Source organism: Coturnix japonica, chromosome 6 (assembly GCF_001577835.2).
Source record: "Coturnix japonica isolate 7356 chromosome 6, Coturnix japonica 2.1, whole genome shotgun sequence".
Classification (NCBI taxonomy): domain Eukaryota; kingdom Metazoa; phylum Chordata; class Aves; order Galliformes; family Phasianidae; genus Coturnix; species Coturnix japonica.
The window spans coordinates 866976-892931 of record NC_029521.1 but is presented as its reverse complement, the minus strand read 5'-3'; the positions used below and the strand labels follow the sequence as shown (position 1 = coordinate 892931).

At 42.1% G+C, this 25956-nt stretch overlaps 1 long non-coding RNA gene across 2 annotated transcripts in view; it reads right to left on the bottom strand.

Annotated features, from left to right (window-relative positions):
* Window positions 1-33: 33 nt before the first annotated feature.
* LOC107315543 overlaps window positions 34-25956 on the bottom strand; it is a 212171-nt gene continuing 186248 nt past the window's right edge. The window contains exons 5-9 of one of the 2 annotated variants that reach the window (XR_001555957.2): window positions 7653-7796; window positions 6597-6681; window positions 5165-5268; window positions 2632-4712; window positions 34-1435 (exon numbers count right to left, since the gene is read on the bottom strand). This is a non-coding gene — a long non-coding RNA (uncharacterized LOC107315543). Of the gene's footprint in view, window positions 1436-2210; window positions 4713-5164; window positions 5269-6596; window positions 6682-7652; window positions 7797-25956 lie in introns of those variants that run through there. The other variant, XR_001555956.2, reaches the window with a different exon arrangement.

The window sequence follows — 25956 nt, the reverse complement described above, 5'->3', positions numbered from 1 at the left end:
ACTGAAGTACAAAATAGTTAATTGGAGTGTTATCTGATCCTTTGTAGCCCTTGAGTAAGATTTTGCTGACTTTCCTGTTCAAGTGCTTCAAATGACAGAGATACTGCTATATTTCTCCACACGATAATTAATGGTGCTAAATTTTGCACCAGCATCATTAAACCTTGTGACTAAAACACAGTTGAGATTACTGAGGCTTTTTGTATTTCTTGTAAATTAATGACTTAATGATTTCCGTAGGAGCAGATATATCAGCCTGAATCCCTCTGCAGGTGGAACAGCCTCATAATAAAGCCAGCCAGGATTTCTTTGCTGTTAAATAGTAAAAATCAGAAACAAACAAGCAAAAATACTGGAAAACAAGTAAGTTTGAACAGAATCCATACAGCAGCATTTGTTTCCATACAAGTAAGGGTTGAAACAGTCCTCGTGTCAGCTCTGCCACAAGGCAGCTCCAGCTCAGCTTATGTCAGTGCTGCCCCAAACTGATTATGTTTCATAGCCATATCATATCTTCAACACTGTACGTCAGTAAGCCCATCCTACCTGCATCAACGAAACATTCATGATACAAACCCACAATAGGCTAAAGACTGAACAGCAGAAGATGCTACCACTGTTTACCACTCATAACTGCATGGAAAGTAGATGCTGGTCATTAAAACTAAACAGATAAAAACAACAACAAAGCCCAGCCCAAACCCTAAAGTTGCAACAAAGTGAGGACAGCATGAATGCTAATAATACACACATGGCTAAGCACACATCCCCAGTACATTTTCAGTGGGGATATTACAAGTCTTTATGAGCTGCGAAAGTGGTCCCCATACAGTGAGTGTTCCACACTGGGAACAGGCCCTTGACTGCCCCGATTGCTGGGTTCACAGCAAGCCTGGCTGCAAATGAGACCTACTCCATCAGGACCACAACTTGCTGCCCTTGGAAATGTTGAACACTGATTTATAACAGGGTAAGAAACACCCATTTTTCCTTGTGTACTTGCAAAAGGTGATGACCCAGTGCAGCTGACTAATGACATCAGTAAAAGAAGAAAGCGGGCAATTTCTGGATCATCCCTTTGCAGCCACCTGCTCTGAGTACAACAACTGCTTACGAAAATTCTCTTTTTCTATTCTTTTTTTTAAAATAATACTCCTGTCAAAACACCTGTGTATCATATACTCTATAACAAAAGCATCTGGTAATCCCAACCTGAAGAGCAGCATTGATATTATTTTCAGGTACAAGTCCCTGGTGTGGATATAGCCTAGCATTTCTCACACACACCTGTGTTTAGTCTACTGTGAATTTATTAAAGCGCTTTAAGAAATTACGTATGCTTTAAAGTTCTGGTTACCTGGTGGTAGCTCCTGCTGGCTCCTGACTGACTTGTACCTTTGTGATGGCCTTCATTTCCACAATAGTTCTTTTCTTCCTAAGCAGCAAACAGTAATTTTTACCATTCACACTAGTGGTTATGATTTTATGTGCTGATGATAGCCTGCTTTATTTTAAACCACACCATTGCTCTATTAAATATAAAGCCATGGAGCATTTTGGATTAGTGATTACTTCTCCCAAAGAGCATCACAGCCTCAAAGAAGTCTCTCTTCCTAAGAGAGGAGTAAAATCTGCATAATTTGTATTTCATGACAAGGCAACAGCCTGCACTCAGAATTACTAGTGTTATACCATGATGCATGTCAGCAATGGCAGCGCAGTGCGGGCTGCTTCTTTAACAAAGCTAAATTAATTTGTAGCTGTCACTCACATTTGCCAGATTTGCTTAGATTTTGAAATTTATTGACAAGCTATAATAACTGACATTTAAATTGTCTGTTCTTGTAGAAGCAAACATGAAGCATGCAGCTAAAATATGACATTTAGTTCTAAACCCTGCTGCAAATAGAGAAGAGATGAGGGGACGTAATTTGCTGCTTCTGTAATTCTTCCATTTAAAGGGATTTTCTCAAAAGGCCCAACAACTTTTTGAAGTATCACCTGAAGATCTTAAATCAAGCACCTCCTGAAATATTTATAACTATTTCTTACATTTCCTAAATGCATTTGTATGTTATTCTGGCAGACAAGTGCAAAAAGGTACATTCATAGAATCACAGAATGCCTGGGTTGAAAAGGACCACAATGATCATCCCCCTGCTATGTGCAGAGTTGCCAACCAGCAGACCAGGCTGCCCAGAGCCACATCCAGCCTGGCCTTGAATGCCTGCAGGGATGGGGCATCCACAGCCTCCTTGGGCAACCTGTTCCAGTGTGTCACCACCCTCTGGGTGAAAAGCTTCCTCCTGATATCCACCCTAAACCTCCCCGTCTCAATTTAAGACCATTCCTCCTTGTCCTATAACTAACCACCCTCATAAACAGCCATTCATCCCCTCTCCCTCTATGGGCTACCTACACTACAGGTTCATGCCAGTCCCACCAAGCAAGCAGTGGGTAGAAGACTAAGGGCTCCTAGCAGCACCACATTCACTGTTGCCAATCAAGATGGGCAGTTTGGGCTTCTTTTGGGCCATCTTCCCTGCCTGTATGACCCCCCTGATGCTCGCTCACAGCTCCAAGTCCTTCCCTCCTCCAGAAGCAAGGTGTAGGAGGGCAGAGCGCACATACCTTGAACCAGATCCATACCATGAAGTAGGGTCAGCTGTAACTACCTCAGGTACTTCTGTGCTGTGGGGGACAGGCACTGGCACAGGCTGCCTTTCACATCTCCTTGGAACCTTCAGCAACCACGTGGACATGGCCCAGTGTGTCTGCTTTGGCTGTCCCTGCTGGAGCTGGGTTGGGCCTGATGGTTCCAGAGGGCCCTACCAGCCTCAGCTGTGCTGTGGTTTTGTGAAAACACGGTATTGAGATTACATCAAGGGTGCCTATACTATTAAACTGTAACAGAAACACTATAAGCACATTATGCAGCAAACACGGAAAAACTAGAAACACCCAAACTCTCCATTGCCCTTGATGTCAAACAGACCCCATAAGAGAGGAACAGACCTGTGTGCAACACTGACTTCAGAAATGCCAAGACTGGATGGGAGCAATATGTTCCTTTCCGATTTTAGATTCAGTGCTTCAACACAGGACAGACCAATACAACAGGTTAGAAGTCTTGCCTTCCATATTGATTCCATTATAAAGATCTGAATGTGAGCATCTATATGTTTAGCAGATACTGCCAGTCTGAAGGGTCTGGTACAGAGGTTCAGCTCAGATGCAGCCCCAGAAGGTGATATGCAGAACTGAACTCCACCACCTGAACAACAGTCTCTCATGTATGTGAAAGCAAATGAAACAATTTGCAGAAACAGGGCCTTCTTCTTGGATTCTGGACATCCAGCTTTCATCAGAGCCTCAGACCGTACACACAGACCTAAGGAAAAGAGTCAGATAACACATTCCAGGTTTTCCAGTTCTGAAATTACTGCTGGGAGGTGGGCAGGCCGATGTCCTACATTGGGACAGCTCTGTGAGGGGGCCTGCTCTTTCCATTCCTGTTGTCACAGCTGCCAGCAGATAAAATCAGCTCCTTTTGCAGACTGTTCTTAGCTGAGCCTCTGCTTCAGACACAGGGTTAAATCCTCCCTTGTGACAGGAGAGTGTTTTCCTTCCAGCTGTGTGATTGGGCTGGTGCAGGTACACTCACTCAGCAGAGGACCAGGGTGGTGATTGCAGAAATAACACCCAGCAGAGAGCCCTTAAATCCTCTATTGTGTCAGAACACAAAGAGCACAACTAGCACCTGGCTAGTTCTTCACTTCACTTCAAACCTACAAGTAGTATATATATTTTTTCTTTTAAGTAGTGGTCACATTTTAGAAAAGCAGCATCTGATGCTTTAAGTCCTTTGCTGGCCCCCTAACGATGACCAACTGAATGTTAGAGCATCCTTGGCTTCCCTTCAGGCCTTTAACTGCTCCAGCTGGTCACTAACCGCTCTGTAAAAAGACCTCAGTGTGACACGTTTGTACACAATATGGATCCTGTAGGTTCTCTATCCTCACAGCAATAGTTAGGCAAGTGTTCCTTCCACATATCGGCTGTGTCCAGCCTTTCAGGCAACGTATACACATATATTTTCTCTTATTGCCAGCTTCTCTGACTTCTATTTTTAATATTCAGTTAACTTTGTAGAAAGTAATTATATTCTGCTCATTCTACACCAGCTGGTATTTACTTCATCCTCCATCAGGCATCAACAGAGCATGGGGCTGCAAGACAGAAGTATTACTCTGGCAAGCATAAATATTTCATTTTTCACACCACAAATGTGTTGATGATTTATTAATTAGCCTAAAGGCCTGCTGCTTCTGCATAGCTGAGTAGCAAAATAACTCAGCTACAACGACTGAGAAAGTCTATGGCTCGCATCCCACTGGAAAGCTTTGACCAGCAGCATGTCTGAAGGCTAAAAAACATTTCCAATGGGTCAAGACCAAAATTACCAAGATAAATCTTGGCTGTTACCAGCTTTGGAGAAATGCCTTGTTGAATTCCAAGCAGCAGCCCCACGCTGGCTGCTGGCTCTGCAAGGAAACTTGCCTGGTGTTGTTAGACTTTCTCAGCAGAGCAGATACTCTGGAACAGTCACAAAACTTGTGCAAGCCAATAAAAGCAAGAAACTGAGCAACGGCGGATGATTTGATGGTGTTCATCACTCCAGTCCCAGGTTGGCAACCACTGCTGTCTTTTTGCTTAAAAAAAAAAAACAACACGCCAAACAAACACAAAACAAAATTACTTGATTCTCTCCTTTTAGAACACTGCTGGCCTTGGCAGGAAGGCAGCCAGCAGGCTGGGAGCCAGTCTCCTACCAGGCACCAAGGGACAGCAGCACACATGGTACCCAACAGAATGGGCTGAGTACACAGTGCAGAGGGGCTGGGGGAGCTGGGTCATCCCATCTTGAGATGAGAAGGAAAAAGGGCCAAGAACTGAGGTGTGGAATCACCCAGAGGGGGTCACGGAGAAGATAGAGCCCAAGAAACCAAAGAGGCTGTGTGGCCTGATGGTGGGAGGTGTTTGAAGCTCAGCTAGATTCAGCAAATAAGTGCAGATTTACTACATTTTCAATTTGTATAATGACAGATGTGAATGTTAATACAAATTATTATTACTGCAAATTTTTAGACAGACAGATGCCCACCTGATTCTGCACCATCCAATAGCATTATCTCATGTACGAGAAGACACTGAAGGTCCAATTCCCAAGACAGGAATCTTCATTTCCTTTTACTTTCTCTGGCAGCTCTGTGCACAATAAAGATACATAACAGGAGCTGTTATTACAAGGGAAGGGGTAATAAAAAGTTCCCTGCTTTCTTCTCTGGGAAATTCCAGACTTCTCATTCCAAGTTGCTGCACTAAAATGTCCGAGATCTCACACACTGAAGAGATCGCCACATTTTCTGCCAATTTTAAACAAACAAGACAGAAGGAAATCAGCATAAGAGACAGGTTTGTTTGCTTACTTTTATCTAAAACTGTCAGTAAAATATTCTAACCTTCATCTGAGAAATGTGCCCCTGCCGCACTGATGCAGTATTTTGCTCGCTGCTCCCAGGCAATCCCATCCCATGACGTGCTCCCAAATGGCAGCTGCAGTGGGAATTACCCAATGAGCAGCTTTGCCACTCCTGCCATTCCTTCATTGCCTTGTGCCCTCACAGAACTTTGCTTAAGCCAAGAATGTGAAGTTATTAATTGTTACCATGCTGACTCTTCTGGCTGCCTTGAGCTTATGCCCCTTATTACAATATATAATGCATCACAGTGGTGAAATGGGGCACCATAGCAACAAGGGCATGTGGGAGCTGGCTATTAAACCAGAAAGGTAGGTGTGACAGAGGACCCGGGGTTTGTCAATAATTCATTCTTTATGGCAAGAGCAAATTGATAAAAGGCATTTAAAAAGAGGTAAATCTCTTCTTTCTCTGTGATCACGTAACACATCCTTCATGAAGATGTGAACTAACACCTCTAATAAGAGGTAAAGGACACACAATTCAGAGGCTGATCACTTGGATCTCCATTTCCTAACTCTTCCCCACAAATCAAAATGAAATACTGTCCTTGAAGGCAAGGCAGAATGAGAAGCTTCCCAGAAAACAAGGGACCAGAGCCAATGTTACAGGCACAGCCCCATTTGGCACACAACATAACTATGCTCCAGCTGCACTGGGCTGCTGGGGAGCATGGGGCCAGGGGTGCTCCTTCCATCACAGCCACTGAGCAACCTGCAACCACCCTTACATACAGCAAGACAGACACATCTACATTTATGGTACAAATGGGTTCTCATTGTCTCCTTGTATCCATTTAGCTTGGTTCAGGAAACAAGCGCTATTTCTCAACAGTTGGGAAACCCTCAGCCTATACAGAACTGCAGAATAGGGATTCAGGGTTCATTGGCTTCATTTTGACAGTAACTGAGCCAACTTTCACTTCTCCTTTTGTTAAAACATGCTGCAAAGAGGTACAGCTAATGAGCAGAAAGACAGGAGCTGCAGGACAAGACACACTGGTGCTGCAGCAGCACAACCTGGGGATGGAGAGCAGCAGCCCTGGGTGGCACTTACATAGCCCTTGTCTGCAGACCCACAGCCTATGCAGGCTCCAACAGCTTCTGCTGAGAGTTGGTGCTCTTCCTGAAGTCCACTGAGCCTAGAGGCAAAAACAGGTTATGCTTTTCACAAGAAAATAGCGCAACTGTCCAGAGATCCTGACAAATTAAGCAAAACATACCTTCTGCTTCTTTCTTAAGCAGTAAGCTATGTTTTCCTGTACTTTAAGAGATTTACAGCAAAACCTCTCCATTCAGGGTAGCTGTGCATCCTGTCACTGTGTCTATGTGAAAAGCATGGTAAAAGCTATCAAGAATAACAAAACAGCAGGTGTGAATTTAGTTAACTTCTGTAATGATATAGGAAATCTGCAGTGATCAGAATGAACCAAGCCAACAAACATCTCTGAAACAGTAGATAAGAGCAGGACAAGGGCAATGGTTTTTAGTTGAAGGAGAGAAGGTCTAGGTTGGATGTCAGGAGGAAGTTCTTTCCTATAAGAGTGGTGAGGTGCTGGAACAGCTGCTCAGAGATGCTGTGGATGCCCCGTCCCTGGAGGTGTTCAAGGCCAGGTTGGATGGGGCCCTGAGCAGCCTGGTCTAGTATTAGGTATGGAGGTTGGCAGCCTTGCATGCAGTAGGGGAGGGCTGGAGCTTGGTGATCTGTGAAGTCCCATCCAACCCAAGAACCCAAGCCATTCTGTGATTCTATTCTATGATATGAGTAGGATACATATTTAGGTCTTATATGTACAAGCAGCCAAACAGCATTACTTCCCTGCAAAGTGTGATCTATGAAGAATGTTACTTGGATACACTTCTTACTGCAGCAGTTCTCTGTTCCTAATAATGAATATTCAAATACTGTGAATCAGTTCTTGTCTTTTCTGACCTGATCTGGGGAAGAACCTTACAAAAACTAGGTTTTGGGGTGATTTGGGTCCCTTCCCCACATACTATCATGGATGCACGAACATGACCAGTCCTGGGGCCAGAAAATGAGGTGCTGCCAATGTGGCACACCCAGGGCAGGAGAAGAGTGGATAAAGCGGGAAGCAAGAGTCTCACATACAGCCAGCAGCAATGGAAACCTTGGCTTTGAGAGCCATGTTGCCTTGAATGCACATTCTCTGTGTTGCAGTCTTGCTGAAGCTCTAGGAAGTGGTGTTGATGCTTTTCTGTCCAGAGAGCAAAAAAATCCTCTGTTCTTCTCTATCTAAAAAGGAAAGAAAAGAAAAAAAATCAGTTTCCAGGATACCAATGTCATCAGAAGTCAGGACAAACATGCTTGTTCTGTTCATCAGCCTTTGTTGGAGCAAAAGAACTTAACTCAGAAACATGCAATAGCTGAGCTTATTGTGGCCAGAACTGCTGTCTTGTAGAAATGAATTAACCATGAGTAGTGCTGCTGAAGATAATGGAAATATTTATTTAGATTGACAAATGGTATCATGGAGGAAGATGGCCTAAGTTAACAGCAAACAATGAGGAGTAGAGGAAAAAAGCAGAAATATTGAAATAAATGAAAAAATTCATGGTTATGTTGCAGGAAAACTTTGTAGACAGAATATAGAAGTAAGGTTTGCTGTTGTTGACTACAGATCTATAGCTCTTAATTAGGTCATTAAAAGGGATGTTGGTGCAAGAAGGAGAAAAAAGAAAAGAATAAAAAGTTTAAGAGCGAAGGCTTTCATAAAAAACTTGTGAACAGAAGCCTTGGCCACCATGCATTTCCTTTCCTGTTTAGAGTGATGGATATTACCCAGCTAAACCATCCAGTTTTCCCTCAGGTGATGCTGCTGATGGTGGCTTTAGGGAAGATTTTCAAACGCACTTTAAAGAAAAAAGAGAACGGAAAGGTCAATCTAAAATTGGAGTGTTTGAGTGTATCCAAATGAGATTACAGTCTAAAAACCTACATATATTTGCCTTTTAATTCACCACTAACTACAAAACACAAGATTCACAACATAAAACTAAGGTGAACAAATGGTGTAATACAAAGGCACCTTCCTCAAATACATCTTTATCAGGAAAGCCCTTTTGCTTTGGTATTTGCACTGCTTTAAAATCTTTGGTACATTATGTGTTATGGTTTTATCAATGATAAAGATATATTTATAGTAGCCTACTACAAAAAGAAATCCAACCTACTGATCTAACGTAGAATATAGATATTTATTTTAATCTGCATGGTCAAAAAGCTCAGGTCTCTGTAATCTCAGCACTGACTCCATCAGACTTTGGAACAGAACTACCATGGTTGTGTGCCTGGAAAACAACCAAAACTCACCCTGAAATGCAACTGGGGGGATAAATGCTCCTCTTATCCACAGTTCAAATGCAATATCTTGCAAGAACTCTGACCCTTCAAAACTAACACTGATGCATGGGCAAACTTTAGAACAGGGAATGCTTTGTCTCCTCACAGGGTTAAACATGAAGACAGATTTCCAAGTGCCATAAAAGTTTCTGGGAAGCATTGGAGCATTCTATGATTTCAAGTTATTAACAATCTCGAGCAATATTTCAAGTCAAGAAATGGTCATTTTAAAAGTCTGCAAGAGACAAAGGCACAGGTATGCTGCCAAGTGCTGACCTGGCTGCAGGCCACAGCGGTGCAGCACGGAACTCTGCGCTGTCACTAGGATGACCTCATAGACACAGCTCAACAGGCACACAGGAGACTCATGGCTGCACCCAAATGCAGATCATCTTATCGCTACTGGACCACTTCCTTGGTGCATGCATGTGGGAACTGGAATATTGCAAGTGATTTTGATGACACAGGAACCACACAGCAATACTCTGTCAATACTCTACAGCTAGAACTGACACCTCTATGTCATTCCCAGCTCTCAAAGACCAGGCATTTCCTATAACATTAGAGGTAACTTTACAGGAACTTACAGAAAGGAAGTCATCAGTTTACAAAGTCCTGAGGACATTCAATGCAGGTATCTATTTCCAGCAGTCGAATGCTGCCAAATATTCCATGTAAGGAAAGAGAAAAAAGGGACAGAAATCTTAGGAGTGTGTGGAGTCAACAAGAAAATCCATCTAAATCAATTTAAAAAAGTAACTGGCCCAGGTGACACAGACCCAGGGTAGTTTCATTAGTTGTGCTTATTCAGTAGCTCCCTTTGGGATCAAGGGAGACCTGCTGTTCTGCTCTTGTGTGGCCACAACCAGCACCCAGGCAAAAAGATGGTGCTTCAGCCTGCACTGTCATTAAGCCTATGTAAGCACAATGAAAGGTGCAGCTTTAACACAGTCTTTTTAGACTTCTTTTTAAATACCTGCATGAGAATACATGGATATCAGTGTTTCTTTTGCGCTTGCTCAGTTTTTGCAAAGAATATCTTTTTCCCCTTTGCTCTGTGCCCCATTCTCTTTCCCAGCCATTAAGTCTATGTGGAAGTATACCTGTGACACATTTCTTCACACCTGATGCTACCATATGACTGTACTCCAGATGAGTCTGCAAAAATCCCAATGCCTGTTACTCAGCAGCCAAGAGAAGTGACTGCCTGCACTAGCTGAAAAGCAACCCTGGAAAACAACTCCAACCTCCTGCTTGTTTCCTGATTCTTAATAACCTTCGACCTCAAACTGCCACCTAATGAATATAGTATATTAATTGCCAAACACTGCACAGCAATAATCCAAATTCTGCTCAATCTTGGTGCTATCCAGAGAATTACTGAAGCTCTTCTCCCTCTTAATCATCCATCCAAATGCAGGCACAGAGGGAAACAATTCTGCGTGAGAAGTCTTTCACAGCAGCAAACACTGAGTTTTCCAATAGCTCTAAGCCACTTCTATTAACCCCCCACTGGAAAACTCCAGAGCAGAGTTTAGAAAAATTAAATCAAGTTTTTTGCTGAATGTAATGGAATGAGAGACACTTTTTTCCCCCATCATTTCTTTTTTTCCTCCTTGGGAATCTCACTCTTGAAATGAACAACTGAAACACACTAACTTCCCAAAGCTGAAAAACTTTCTTTGTCTTGAGTTTAATTTCTGCAGCAGAAATGGAGAAGGTTTAGAAAAGCTGCAGACAAGCGAGAAAGAAGAATAAGGGTAAAGGGATAAAAATAACCAACGAGAAAGAATAGATATCACTTACTGCACAGAATGTCAAAATAGAAAGCTGTGTATTTCTGCCTATGCCTTCCCAGGCTTTGCTGGGAGGAAAACATTAAATATTGAAGTGTTTAAAGATATAATTATATTTCAAATATGATGTTTAGAAAGTTAGAAAGCCATATGGCAAAAAAAATAGTCAGAAAATACCTAAAGGAGAGAGTAATGGGCATGGAACAGGTAATACAGAGGTATGGCACCGTGGGCTGGAATTCAAGAAGCATCTGGATGATGCTGTCAGTCATATGGTCTGAGTTTGGGATGGTGCTGTGTGGAGGCTGGGGTTGGACTCGATCCTCATGGATCCCTTCCAACACAGGATTCTCTATGATTCTACAAAGATTAATTCAAATATATCAAAACGTGAACAGATTCAAGCATCATAGGGACAAGGAGGGCAGGGAGATGCATCATCTCATAGGGAATGGGCACTGGTGGGCCTGGCTCTCCCAGCTGCTGTAATGGATGTGGCTCACCCACATCCCTTCTCAAAGTAAGGGCAGGGGGATGAGTACAGATCTGCTGGCCCGTGAGTCACACGCAGAGCTAAAATGGGACAAATGGGCTCTGCAGTGTGCAGCCAGAGGCTGTGAAAACATGGGCTCCATGTCCAGGGCTGGCAGCCCGAGGCAGGTACAAGTCAGAGCTGAGCTGCAGGGCCTGGCTGTGCACAGCCACACTGCTCCTCAAGGCATATAGGGGAAGTGGCTGTGCTAAACACTGTGATGCTAAATGCCCCCCAGGTACAGATTTCAGGAGCAATGGAGGTAAAAGAATCCCTGAGGACACCCAGAGGGAAAAAGCACAAAACAAACTACTCCTACAGCCACGTTTATGAAAGATGCTTATTCTGAGATGTAGCTTTTGCTGTTGTGCTGGGAGCTACAAGCAAAGGTGATACTAAGGAGCAGACAACACTAAGTTATCTCAGCTCCTGTACATGTCACACATGGGCTCTGATAGCTGGCTGGAGGCACAGCTCAGCTCTACCAGCCCACAGCATTAGAGGTGAGCAAAATGCATCTGACTGCCTTAGGGAAGTTAACCCATAACCTTCACTGCTCCGGGAAGAATGATTCTAACTGATGAATTCCTAAGGGGAAAGAACATTTCCTAACTCCTAACTGTAGCAGAACACAACAACAAAGCCCTATCATCACTGCAGTCAATCCTGCACAGGTCTATTAACTTCATCAAGAGAAGACCCAGCTGTTTAAATAACAGCACAACAGCTTTGGTCTGTTCTGCTCCAACAGCAGCACACACCCTCCTATCTGCCTCCTCCCATAGAGCTCAGCTCTGAAACACTCCTACAGCAACAAATCATGCCTTGGGAATTTGTAAGTACCGTTCTACTCTTTGGGGTTGGTGGGCAGAAAAAACAAAAACAAGGCTACGGCAAGGACAAAGAAACGTAAGAGTAGGTTGATATAAGAGAAGATGCAGTTTTCACAAAGCTTATCTGCAGCAGATAGTGATTTGCAAACTTAAAACCTATTCAATGAGAGAAGAAACATAACAAAAAACACATTCCCTCACCTCTCCTCAGCTGCTTATTCATCATTCAGAATACACACCAAACAACTGTGCAAACCCATCTCATTCTCAACAGCAGGACAAGGGGATACAGTTTTAAGCTGAAAGAGGGAAGATTCAGGTTGGATGACAAGGGGAAGGTCTTTACCAAGAGAGTGGTGAGGTGCTGGGACAGCTGCTCAGAGAGGCTGTGGATACCCTGTCCCCGCAGGCATTTGAGGCCAGGTTGGATGTCACCCTGAGCAGTCTGGTCTAGTATTAAATGTGGAGGTTAGCAACCCTGCCTCTGGTGGGGGCATAGGAAACTCATGATCCTTGAGCTCCCTTCCAACCAAAGCCATTCTATGATTCTGTAATTATGATTCTATGAATACCTATATCAGGTGTAACATAATTAAGTTTCACAGTATAGTTGCTGAAAGCAAAACTCACATGGTAAATTAACATGTTTTGTCCCAAACTACAGTTCAGTGAAAAAGACCACAAGAACTTGCTTGCCAAGAAAAGCAAATCAAGAAACACAGCTTACAGGAAGCCTGGCACCTACCAGCCCTGAGCTCCCATAGCTGTCAAGCACAGGAAGACTTTCCATGGCATTGCAGTTAAGCTCAGTTAAAAATTTACTGGCTTGAACTCCACATACACACAGCTCTGCTGAGCTTTTCTGTGAGAATACAAGATAAAGCATCTCCCATAGCCACTACTCCACTACTTTTCATGTTCTGCTCCCCCTCTCTGACCCTCAGTGAGTAAATTAGAGTTATTTCTCTCCTCACTATTGCATTTCAAGTCCAAGCACGTTACAGGGCTAATGCATTTAAAGTCACCTCCTGAGCTGGAACCTCTTCATTCATTTATTGGCTCCAGTTAGCCTCCAAGTAACTTGCAGCCCTCAGCACACCAGTATTAGCAGGGTCTGAGCCTGCTAAGGTAGGCAGTCCCCCCAACCCTCACAGTCAAGGCACACAGGACTGAGGCACTGGGTGGTGCCCTGTTCTGCAAGGGCATTGCTGGGGCTGCAGCGTAGTAAAAAACAAGTAAGCCCAAAGCAGGCTGGATTTCTTACATAGTTAACCCTGCCAACTTCCCCAAGAACTATGAGCTGTGGTTCCCCACCACTGGCTGCTATATATCTATGAGTTCGATCAGTGGACGTGGCCCAGTCTACCCAGAGCTTACTACTGTTTTATGTCACCTCTGAGATGTGACGTAGGGCTCTGTTTGTGATGTGGTTTAGGAGAGACAAACAACAGCGGGAGAAAAAAGAGACAGAAGTAAAAACCCATTTTCAAGTTTCAGTGTTCACTATTAAGGCTTAAGAAAGGACAGATTGGCTACTAAAAGCAACACATCAATTATTTTAGTTTGTTTTTATTAGAGGAAACAGCTAGAGGGAAAACAGACATGGCATCACCCTCCACCAGCAGATTTAGCGCTTGCTGGAACACCATAAAATCTGATCCTGTTAGAATGAGAGAGTGAAAGAGGGGGAAAAAAAAGACAAATCTCCCTGGATGTGGCTCTTTTAAGATACACCACAGGCTTCAGGGATAAATCCACCATGCTGAATAGCAGCATCACACAGTCAGAGCCCCAGGAGCAAGGAAAGTCAAGAACAGAAAATAAAAGCATAGCATTCCCTTGCTTTTTATTATTAACATTTAAGGATATAAACCCTTGATCCTGTTACTGAACCCAGGAGAGGAGTCAAAGAGCAGCACAAAGGGACTGCTGTGGTAAAGAAGAGCCTTGTTTCATTCCCAACCCCTGAGCTCTGAGTCAAGACATGTAATTGCTTTCATGCTAGGCCAGCTTGAGAAAAACCATCAACTTGGGTGACTTAATCCACTTTGCCAATAAATTAATAAAATAATAAAAAATAAAAAGACTTCTTTAAATCTAGGAGACTTTGTGGGATGAAAGAAGAGGTGGCTGCTGATACCAAACTGTTTTCAGCAAAGCTGCTGTGACACATGGGGAAATTGGCTGACATGCACACTTCATTCAGTCCCTGATTTATTGCTGTTAGTCTTCGTTCCTTCACCAGCTCAAAATACACTAAGTAGAAATAGCATTTAATCTAATCTGAGAGGAGTTCCACTCCTTACCGCAGCAGACTCACACAGACAGGGGCGTTCCCCTCACTCAATTATTTTTTGCTTCTTGTCTTCAGCTATGCTGGCCTTCTCTGCTCAACGAAAGCTGTTACACAGCTGACAGGAGACTTCCCAGTTGAAAAATATGCTGAGTGCCAACTGAAACTTGCTGAGTGGTAAACCATCCCCCTCTTGGCAGTGTGATGGACTGTAGCATGAGCCCTCTGAGACCCACATCTGCCTCAGCCTTCAGCTCTGTCTGCTTACTCTTAAAGCATCTTGACCTAAATACCATCTATTACTCAATACACCTTTTGAAATTAAGCTCTCCTGCAGTTTGTCAGGGGCATTTCCATTTCATTACTCTTAATGTCGAATGATACCACCTCCCTTATTTAATACTTATTCAATCTACTCCCTGGTAAAAATATGAATTACAAACATGGCGTGCTGCTAGGACCCATTCAAGGGATATTGTGATAGTAAAGTTGGACAGGCCTTCAACATAAGTTAGGCTCTCAAAACCCAATTCAGGGAAATTACATATCTCAGATCACTTCCTTCACAGCCTCACTCCCTCACATGCAAATAACAACTGTGCCCAGCCGACAGAAATTAACACTAAGTCCACATACACCTTCCAGCTTTCTGACTGATCTGTATGTTTACTTAACACTGCATATCTGATAGGCTGCCTAGACTTACAGCAATTGCAATTCACCCCCCATATCCATTGCCTGAATTTGGCTTACAGACCACTATCAGAGAGCTGGAGTTCCTATGGCCTCAGGTAACAATTCTGTCAGTTTACATTATTGGCATAACTTCATAAAAGCCATAAAACATTTCATAGACTGACAACTCTGAACTGCACTTGCGCTAAGAAAACAGCTCTCAAATGTTGTGAAAGTTGCTTTTAGGCATCTAGTTTATATTCTAAACTTGATTTACCCCTGAATGGTCACATGTAAGCCTTTTAAGTTTCTCATTTAAGAAAAGAGCATCTACAAATTCTTCTCTTATCTAAGGATGTCAGAAATGAAAGATTGTTTCTTGCATTTCTTTTATCATACTAGCTCAACTGCACACCACACATGAAAGCCTGGTCTCTGCTTTCTTCTAGCCAGCAGCATTTAATCCTCTTAATGGGTGACTCACCCAACTTACTTACTCCGGTCAGATGCAAAATCATCTGTGCAGCCAAAGAATTACAAGTATGGAACAACACTGCATGAAATTACCTCAAGGATTTTCATCAAGAGCCAAACATCTGCAAGACTACCCGACCTAATAAGCCCAGGGGATTCAGATAACATATTTACAAACCCTCCTCCCATTGATTTCTGCCTCTTTTCCTCTCCTCATTAAACAAGACAGATTCCCAATTTAAAGTCACTAGTTAACAGCTAAAAGCAACTTTTATAGGTTCTGTAGCAAGTAGGACCGACAAAAACACCTCCTCTATCACTTCCTGTGGGTCAATAAAATGTAACATGATGAACCATCTGCTGCTTGTACACAGGATAAAGGCTGGAACAACACATCAGAACTAATCTAGTCTTTTCATGGTTGTCTTCATGAGTTTTAAATGCAACCCTCCCACTGTCTACGTGGAAGAGCTGACTTGCTCTTGAATAGTTGAAGGGACTTCATACATTAAACACCTTCTGCACTTACATTCTCACTACAACCAGCCCATGGGGTAATGAGAAATACAAGATTAAATTACCATGAGAGCTTTTATGTGGTTTATGATTTACTTTTAAATTACCTCTAAAAATAGTTGTTAAATGCTGCCAACAAATGGGAAAAAAAAAAGAAACAGTTGCTGTACTAAGGGTCAACTCGCACATCTGAGATGTTCACATCTGAAAGACAGTCCCTGAGAATAACAAGTCACAGTACTCGCATACTAGATGTAAAGACAGATGGGATGTGGAGGGGAGCTGAACACACCAAATTACAGAGATACGCATGGCCTTGGTAGGGGTACTTCTGGGGAGACTCATGTCATAGGAGGGGGTGAAAGACATCCCAACCTCCTATTTGGCTCCCAGAGCACTGAGAAACAGGAGTGCAGGAAGGTACCAATTACAATTATGAGGCTAACACCCATCCCAGACACACACTTAATTCTCTAAATGTGGAGACAGCACTTGAAATAGAATCAACTTTAAACCAATCAAATCCATGAATCCAAATCCAGCTTAAATTTCTGAATACCATTAAGTACTTAATGCTTCTCTTATGATATCAATTTAAACAGAAAATTAGTCTCCTGAGGTATGATGGACAAAGGCTCAAATATTAATATAAGTTATTCATAGAATATCCCACTTGGAAGGAACCCATAAGGATCATCAAGTCCAGCTCCTCCGCCCTCTTTATCACAGAAAGAGGTTGACAGGGACTTCTGGAAGTCATCTGTTCCAATTCTCTGCTCGTGCAGAGACACCTAGAACAGATTACCTGGCATCACACCTGGCCAAGGTTTGAATGTCTCCATAGATGGAGACACCACAACCTCCACAGGCCATCAGCTTCAGCATTCAGTCACCCTTGCAGTAAGAGCATATTTCTTTACATTCAGATGAAACTTCTTGTGCTCCACTTCATTGCCTACCTCAGTTCACTCTACATATTCCTCTCAGTTATTTACATACACACATTAAGAAGATTTCCCCCTGTGATTCTTCCTTTAGTATCCCCTTGTGCAAGAGGTGCTTCTGTCTCAGTCATCTTCACAGCCCTTCACTGGGCTCTCACCAATACATCCATATATCTTGTACTAGGGAGCCCAGAACTGGACACAGCACTCCAGATGTGGCCTCACTAGTACTGAGCAGAGAAAAAGGATCACCTCCCTCAAACCTACTGGCAACATTCTTCCTAATGTTAACAGTCACTCATCTCAATTTCCTATTATCAACAAACAATGAAGGCATGCTCTGCCCCATCATCACTTAATCGAGAACAGGATTGGACCCAATATTGACACGGTTCTTGGATATAGCAGTCAATGAAAACCAGTTTAGGTACTTTAAGTCTTACCTTGCTTTGAATTTCAGGCTTCACCTGAAATTTAACGAGAAAAGGAGCATTGATTTAACAAGACAAATTAGCCAAGATCCCATCAACAACTGCCAAATTAAACCAACCCATTTGACAATAAAGGGAAAAGCCCTGCACATGTAAGTGCAGTAAATCACAGCAGCTCCGGCTTTTAGCTGTCTCAGCCTGTGCATAGCAATGGTACATTCCTGCTGGAGGCAGCCTGTTAAACATCCAGTCAAACCACAGCTTTTTAGAAGGACAGATACTCAGATTGTTCTTTGGTACATTTCTCATAGCAATTCTTTATGCCCTCATTTATATAGAAATGCAATATAAAAATATTTTAAAGTACTTCCATAAGTATTTGTACTTTTGAACATGAAACAGAAGGACTTTCTAAGGGAAGGTCTCTAAAATAAATTATTGTCCAGATAGAAGATGATAAATAACAAATCCTTCAGAGCCCATCTGAATGATCTCCAGACCTCTTATGCACACACAGCACAGCTCAGTTTCTGAATTAAATCTGTCTCAACTCAGACAGGGTGAACCCACGCTCATGTAAATTAATGACACCATGGCAGCAAGATGCCTTTCTGAGCCACAATCCTACAGCAGCTGTGAAGTTCTTTACACCTCAGAGTGTAAAGTGCCACACACACCTGGCAGAAATCCTATTTTCAGGGAACAACAAAGCTTTCACACTAACACAAGACTGCAGCTCTTAAAACACAGCAGACCTGATCTATCAAGGTGATAAATTAAGAGCATTGGCAACCTGGTGTCGCTGCATCACCTTTTTTATAGCACGGTGACTGCTGTCACCAGAACTGACATTATCCTTGAGCTCAGAGCATGCTCTAAACAAAGCCACAACTTAAGTCTATTTCTGTACATCAGAGCTAGGAGATCTTTTCCCCTGCTTTCCCCCCCCGCCCCCCCCAAAAGCCTACTTTAATGTTAGACCCCAGCTCCAAACTATTTATTCAATCCAGCCAAGTAACACCATTATGTCCCACAGTGACCACCACAATATGGAAGGAAGCACCTCTCAATGCTACCTCCACTTATCCCTATCACAGGCTGCCCACCTGCAAAGTACTGACACCTCCCCCCAAGCCCTGGGGTCCCATGGAGCTGTCCCACCTCCCCACTCCAGGGGGTCTGAAGGGCTTTTACACTTACTGTACTGTTGTGTCCAAGTTGGCTGAACCAATCCCTTGCTGTACATCCTACTGCTTCTCATTTGTATTTTAGACTATTACCTTTGACTGCTCCCTCCCTCACAGCTGAAACACTGATCACGTACATCCATGCCTACACCATATAATTTGGGATTAATTGATCAATTCTGCTAGATGTCATTGACTTTTGCTCATTTCTTCTTTAACGCTTTTTACTTAAGGGCTTAGGAAATGGCCAAATAAAGCTTTACCCTAAACGTAAAGGGCACCTTCTTTTTAGAACCCTGAGGGCAATCTTACACCAAAGTATTTCAGCACAACTGAGCCAAACGCATCAATTAACATATTTTATTCCTGAATTCAATAGTTACTTTCCATCTATTTGTATCTACTTTGTATTTTTACAGCTTCACATAGGAGAGGAAATAAGGGAAACAAATGAAACTGTGTCTGTGAGGGTGCAGGCAGATCCAAACAAAGCACCTCAGTGACTGACCTGCAGAAGATAGTACAATGCTCTTTGTGCTTCTCCAATACAGAGCAAATAAGCTAAGTAAAAGCTTGCTGCTTGTATTGAGACCTGAAGGGCTACATCACAAGTGACACACAACTACTCCTGGGAAGGATTCAGATGGGAACAGCAGTTAGCGACACTGACGCCGTGAGGTTTTGACCCTAATCCAAAGCACGGCATTAATTCCATTAATTACAAAGCAAACAAACCACTCAAGAACATTAGATACAGAGCCCTGAGCACAAGAATCAAGTCAGTTTGCCTACACACAGGAGCAGAGCAGACTCACAAGACACAGAGCTCAGCACATGCAGCTGCCCTGGGTCTGGCCACAGGCTCAGGTGCAACTAATTATAAGTGTCTGACCATTGCCTTGTAGCTTTAGCAAAAGGCACTCAGACTTGCTCAGAGCAAACAACAAAAGCTGTAGTTTAGTACCTTCCATTGCATTTGAAGAAATGCAAAAATATTTTAGAAAGATGGGCTCATCCAAACAAAAAGCCACACAAGCATTTGCACAAAGCAATGTACAAGACTACCACAACTGGCCAAGCAAATTCAACAGATTAAAACAGCAATGAAGCAGCAGGAAAAATGAAAAACAAAATACCAAGGCAACACCTCAGCAACCCTGTAAAGACCTTTCCTTCTTTCTTTTTGAGAACACAGCTGTGCTTGGAACTCATACAAGGCTACTTCTTCACACAATTCCCTACACCCAATTGAAAGTAAAACATTTACTGGTGGATTAAAATGGTAATAGTGATTGCCAAATTTCTTCCTCTCCAAAAGCCCCACCAAAACCACAAAGCTAAGAAAACCCAGAAGTTTCACGCTCTCTTGACACAAACTCTTTTTCTTTCTTAAGTAAATCATCCCCCCATACAAAACAAATTGACTAAGTCCACCCAGCCCCACACCCTCAAAAACTTACTTATATCCATGTAATTTTTAAACCAAATAAGGAACAATACCTTTTTTGCTTCAATCTGGGGATAAGAAGATTCCATAGAACATGTAGCCAGACCAAGTCCTCACACAGAAACTGAAAGCAGCCCCCGAGATGCTGTTATATACCCCCCTGCCCTGCCAGGTGTGCACCCTCATTAGGTTTGATTAGTGCACATGACTGAGGCAAAGCACAGACCCCCCAGGCCTGGCTCCGAGGTTGTTCTCTCTGCTCCCTGCCTTCCCACCCCTCACATCTGCTGTGCTGCAGAATGGTGTGATGGGAAGGTTAATGAGCACCCAGAGCAGGTGATGGAGATCGCTAGGCTCCATGATCCTTTTGAGTCTAACTGCCACTCTCACAAACAGGCACGGGAGGTCTCTTCAAAATGGAGTGCAAGTTTATAAAAATACATCGTTTTTACATCAGCTCTAGAGATGTTATTGTGAAATTTAAGAAAAACTTGCCAGTCAAGACATCAGGATTCAGGCCCAGAGATTTCAGTGCACGGCCCTGGGCCCAAATCTGGACTTGATTTAAATCAGGCCGGCAGAACTGAAGTCAATAAAACGCCACTGATTTATATGAGCTTTTATTTATTGCTACAGTACCCGTGCTTATTTCTATGTCCTCGCTGTAATCATTTTCCACCATTCATTAGCTGCACGTATATAAAAGCTGTCACGAGGCTGTGGCTGACTGACTGCTCTTTGGAAAGCTCCAAATGTCAGATTTCCTTTATTTGCATAACGAAATCTTGATCTTACTAATGCTGGTGAAAATAAGGATTTCTGCAACTCAGCCTCGTGCTGTTCCACTCGGATAAATGAGATAAAAACGGGTACTCGAAAGTTGCAAAGATGTTCCCCCTGTTTTCCAGCTAGTTGTAGTTAAATGGAAACAACTGTCCCCTAAGAGTATTTTAGTTTGTGTGTTCTGACTCTGATGCCTTAAATCAGCCTAAGGATGGTGTAGTCCTGCAGTCTGGCTGGCAGCCATTACCTGCCAGGATTTTGGATCTGATTAAAATACCATTGAGGTTAACTTGATTTCATTGAATTTACCATTCATTTCAATTCAGTTTGAATCAAAGCATTCATTACTGCCTTGAGATGCTACTGAGTCAGGTTACTGTGTACAGATACTTGAAAAGTTAAGAAAGTTAAAAAGAGTCATCAGAACTTTACAGAGCTGGGCTGCTCTTTGCTCTTATTCAGATATACAACCAATATTAAAAAAACCCACAACGTCTCTGATGTGCTTGCCTTATTGCTGTCTTCAGGCAAAGAATACCGTGTAATAAGATGGGTTGATTGAAATTTGTTGCTTTCTTTGAATATCTCTGTATCTGTAATGCATTAAGGTAAAAATATGCACTTGATGACATTTTCTCTATCATAAACATTAAATTGATTTATTTTTTTTTCATTGTATCTTTATTGTAAATGTCAATATTTTACAGTTCCTGAGGTTAACTTTAATGTAGAACGTTCCAGGGCGTAATTCTGTAGTACAGTAATTTTTGCCTGAAACAGAAAGAAAGACATGCAATCTTCAAAGAAAGATCCAGTCCTTAAAGTCACTGTCCCAGTCACTGTGTTTGTTGTGAGACTGCCCTTTTCAATGTTTTTCTACAAGTTAATAATCTAGATAAACACGGTAAGATTAAAATGACGAAGCTTAAGTGAGGCAACTCCTCCAGCTCTCTAAATAGATTTTATTTTTGCAATGATGGTAAATCCATATTTACCAGCCTACATACCTGTTTTCTATGATACTTCACATGCATAGTCTCACTGAAGCAAATAGAGCGTGTTGATGCTCATCACTTAAGAGTCTGCCAACTGAATTTCTCTGCCTAAATCCTGTAGTAATCTAACAATTATTTGTCAAGGATTTCTAGCTCTGCTGCCACATGGTTACTTGCAGGGAAAAAAGGGAAAGTTGGATTTGATAGTATTTGATTCCCTCACAGAAAAGCCCTTCACTGAAACAAATAAGCATAGAAAGCCAGTGGTCATGACGGCATTGTTATGTGCCTCGTACTGCATGATGCTGACATCTTTGTGGAGTCAGTCACCATGATGAGACTTGGTTCTTTGAAAGAGACAATTTAGTTAAAACTCCTTTCATTACAGTTCGGATTGCGTTTTTAATCCTCTCAAATGACTTACATGTCGTCACCTTGTCTAATCACCTTAGCTGTGTTAGATCCCTCTTGAATTCCTTAAAATCCTCCTTGGAATACATAAACCAAGCCATTGTATATGGCTGGGAAATGAACCTACAATGCTCAGCTTTGAAGCACTTGGCAAAAATGCTTGTCGTTCCAAACAGCCTCTGTAATCCTGAGTACTCAAGATAGAAAGTCTCCAAAAGGCACAAGGACAATAGCTAGCACATGAACAGAGGGAACTGGAAGGAACAATGCCGCTGCAGAAGGAAGTCAGTCAATGCAAGAAGAGACAGATGTATCAAGAGAAGGGGCCAACACATCAGTGTATATATCAGCATTTGTCTGGGACAAGGAAAATCAGATTTAAAAGAAGGACGTGTTCCTGAAAACCCACAGCTGGTGGTCTGCCTACACTGATCAAATTCACTGAAAATGGGGTGGGGGAGAAGCTGCTGGAAGTCCCTTCTGTGCAGAAATCCAGCTGAGGAAGCGAGGGTGCTCCATCTGGCAGGAAAGCAGTCAGACCTACACAGGAGGCACTTTGACTGTCATCGCTTGGGAGAGGCTGAGACATGCATCTAAATATGAAAAGCCCTTCACAGGAAAGATGAAATTTAATTTCCCATTTATTTTTTCCCCTTTTTTTCTTGCGGGGGTGATTCTCCTCATCATTTCTGGCTGCACCGAGAGCAGTGACATATCTAGAGTCTTCCAATTTTATACCTAAGGGTCATGCCATCTCAGAAGGCACTTTATTATCCTGATATGTAACTTCATTTTGTCATTTGTTTAGCTCTAATTGTGAAATGCATCTTATTTACTTTTTCAAATTCTCTCTTGTTAAATTTCCTTCTGTGTGCTTGAGGTGACCTAAATGCTTCCCGTTTGTCATTGCTTTGTTCCCATTCTGCAACAGAATAAGAACTGGGGAACATCACATCCTCCCTAAGATGTTCTGCTCTTTTTTTTCAGTGATGTATTCTGAGTATGTCCTTTCCTTTGTCATATGTGGTGCTTTCCTGCAGCAACTTTTAACAATCGTGATTGATTTCTTGGCTTTCCTTTTTAACCACAGGCTAAAACTTCTTTCGCTTTCCAGCTGACAGAGTCCTTCAGTTTTTGTATCTTGACAGGAATTTTCCAAATGAATCTCAGAAATCCACATTCAGAAAATTCTTCCAAATCTGTCTTTGTTCAGTAAAACACTGAGATGACAAATAAAACTTACTTCAGAACTCTTCATAAATATTAAGTAGATTTCAATACTTCTGCCTTTCACATTGCTAGAGACAAATAGAGTTATCATAACCACAGCAAGTAAGTGCTTGGCTTCACCTGAAATGATACCATTAGTGTCTCATATCTTCATTTAGATCATCAGCTTTAGGGTTTTCTTTTCTTAAATAAAACCAAGGAAATACATAGGCATCGGTCACTAATCTGTATGGCATCACCAAGTGCATGTTAGAACTATAGGCAACTCTCTGTAGGCGCAGTGTTATTATTGTGATATTGTGGATCCAAGGCATGCACAGCTAGGGAACGTTTACATGTCTTTGGCAATTAGCAGCTGGAGCTGGTAGATATGGTCATTGTCTAGAGAGGTGTGGATGAAAACTGTTAATACAGTAAAGCACACTGCCTCTGATTTTAATCAGAAATCGAAATAATGCAAGGTTATAGTCTTCTGTATAACTATGCCAACTTACTGTGAAAGTCTAAAACCAGAGGAAAGGAAAAATAAAGTGCATTATCAAAAGCAGTTCTGTGCCAGGTCTGTGCTTTGTTTCAGTGATAAACACAGAGGATGAATATAGTGAAGAGTTCTTCATTCTCCTATTTCAGACTGGACAAAGCAGCTAATGGATCCCATTTTTCCATCATGGAATCAGACAATGTTCTCACTTGCACAGAGCAGCAGAGTCCAAGTTGCCTCACGGCCAAGAAAATAATCATGTTTCCCTTCTTTTTTTCTTTTTTAAGGCATTTTTAAAACAGAAAGATTTATCTCATGATTAAACCCCGATCCTTTTTCTGAATCATTTTCCTGAATCAGATTGTTTGCATTTTGTGATATTTCACACAAAACAGGATATTGATTTATTTCAATGCAGAGCTGGAAAAGGGCAAGTGGGGGTGATGGGGACAAAGAGAAGAAATTAATTGTTTAAGACAACACAGCCAAGTCTTGCAGATCTATAATGCTAAGCACAGTGCCCAGGTCATCTTTCAGAATGGGACTATAAAATTCCAGAGCTCTGTAAAGGATTTGGAAAAGAACCGCAGAGGAAATGCCAGCTCCTGGCAGCACTGAGAACTAAGGGAGCAAAACCTCTTCTGTGGAAGGTGTCAGATCCAAAAGAAATAATTAAATGTGGTATTGGTTGAGTAAAGAAATTCAGAGGTACTTTGCCTGGTGCTCTGTTTGATTGCAACCAGCCAAATGAGAACTCCTATGAATGAGATTAAGACACAGTGAAGGACTTAACTGTGCTCATCAGTCTTATCAGATTCATGTACAAATGGATCAGTGTGTTCTCTTGTCTCTCTCCAATATCATATAAACCTCAACCAGAGCTGGATGAATCGGCAGAATTTAAAGACCTGGAAATCAGTTTGGAGCTGCCCTGACATCTCCAGGACTTTTGTTCTTCATTTGGTTTTTAGTGTTGTTCAATATTTAGAACAACAATTTAGCCTATTTAGAAATATACAATTTAATCCTTGAGGAAGTTTGACTTTGATTTGAAAGCAAAAAAGCTCATTTAAAACAAACATTTGCACATGTACTTCCCAGCAGTTTAATCTAAATACACTAAATCCAATGCCCACAAACCAAGCTGAAACTTACACTGTATGGACACAAAGTAAGAATTTCCTCCCTGAAGATACTATGACTTAAATAAGAAAAAAGAGTAGAGTTAAAAAAGAATGACTTCTGACACAGTAAATCTGAGAGAAGTAAATCTGGAATATTAGGCAGATGGTTACTGAAGTGGAAACCTCTGGAAAAGCCAGGATTCCTTCAGTGCTAGCTTAGTTGATTCACTTGAAGAACACGTTTCCTATTCAGCCCTGAGCAGCTGTGATGGTTTTGTTTTTATTGGCTTGGAATGTCCCTGAAAATGGGGGAGACTGGACGAAGGGGAAAAAAAAAAAAAAAACAACACAAAAAAGCCCAAGGAAAAAATTAGAGATACAATTAAGAAATGTACAAGTAATGCTTTTTCTTGGTCTTTTTTTCCTTTTTCTTAATCAGCTGAAGGATGAGCCACAGACAAACCTCAGATGAGATTCAGTTCAAATTCTGCTTATGTCCTAAGTAGAGGCTGGAGCTGTTTTACTGAAATGATTTCATAGACTATGATAGATTTGACAGCTAATGACCTAGCAAGACAGGTGAGGTGAAGAGCTGACATCCATCCTGTCCTGACCCTGGTCAGAAATGCTACACGCAATGCCCATGTGTCTCATAAAACTTCGATTCTCATCCCACCTACTTCCACCAACCTGTTATATTGCTCTGCCGCAGCAAACATGAACTTGTCCAGGAAAAAATGCTTCTGGGTAAGAGCAATTGTGTCTGAATTCCCGTGGACCTCTACACATCTCATGGAGACTATGTGCAGTTTGGGGAGAGTATATGGAAAGGCAGTAATCAATTCTTACACTGGTTTGTCTACAGCATTTTTCCTTTCTGAGTTACTGCTTCTATTGATAC